Genomic DNA, 839 nt, shown 5'->3' on the forward strand with positions numbered 1-839 from the left:
ACAGGCCCTGGTGTGGTGAAGATGGCCTCATGCACCAGGACAGGGCCTGGTGTGGTGTAGTTGGCCTCAGCCAGCAGTACAGGCCCTGGTTTGGTGTAGGTCACCTTAGCCGGCAAATCAGGCCCTCGGGTTGTATAGATGACCTCGGCCAGAAGCACAGGCCCTGGTGAGGTGTAGGTGGCCTCAGCCAGAGCCACAGGCCGTCGTTAATGTGCCCTCATTAATGGACAGCTGCTTTGGGTCTTTCAATACGCCCCTTCTCTGGATCAAAAGCAGTTCAATGACATGAAAAGTAAAGGCTTACAGCACCTGGTTTTCCCAGGCAGTCTCCCATCCAAGTACTAACCAAGACAAGCCCTGCGTAGCTTCCGAGGTCAGACAAAGTCAGGCGTGCTCAGGGTGGTATGGCTGTAAGCTGCTGGTGCCAGCACAATGTGTCAATTTATGGAATCAAGTGATGAGGTGGCCAGTACCTGAAGTTTCGAACACAACCCTACAATTGAACTACAGAGTTAACGGTACCTGCATACTTGCCTAATACCCTAACCCAAAGACTCAGATAAGCATTAAACCAGCAGCACAGGCTCTGGATTTTTGAAGATGGGCTCAGGCACCAGCACAGGGCCTGGTGTGGTGTAGGTGGCCTAAGAAAGAGGCACAGGCCCTGATGTTGTGTAATTGGCCTCACCCAACAACTAAGGAAATAATTTAGCTATGGTAAAACTTAAGCTTATAATGTGTTAGACTTAGAAATGGTTCATTAATTTTTGATTTCTTTTACACACACATAGATTATGATTAGAATAAGTCCCTGGGTCAGAGAGTCCTGAACATAATAT

The 839-nt window shown here is 48.5% G+C and overlaps 1 pseudogene; it reads right to left on the reverse strand.

Moving 5' to 3' along the window:
- Nucleotides 1–297: 297 nt before the first annotated feature.
- LOC121813373 lies at nt 298–416 on the reverse strand (annotated as a pseudogene).
- Between the last annotated feature and the right edge of the window lie 423 nt (nt 417–839).

Source organism: Haplochromis burtoni, unplaced genomic scaffold (genome assembly GCF_018398535.1).
Source record: "Haplochromis burtoni strain Fernald_Lab_line unplaced genomic scaffold, NCSU_Asbu1 Contig_1592, whole genome shotgun sequence".
Classification (NCBI taxonomy): Eukaryota; Metazoa; Chordata; class Actinopteri; order Cichliformes; family Cichlidae; genus Haplochromis; species Haplochromis burtoni.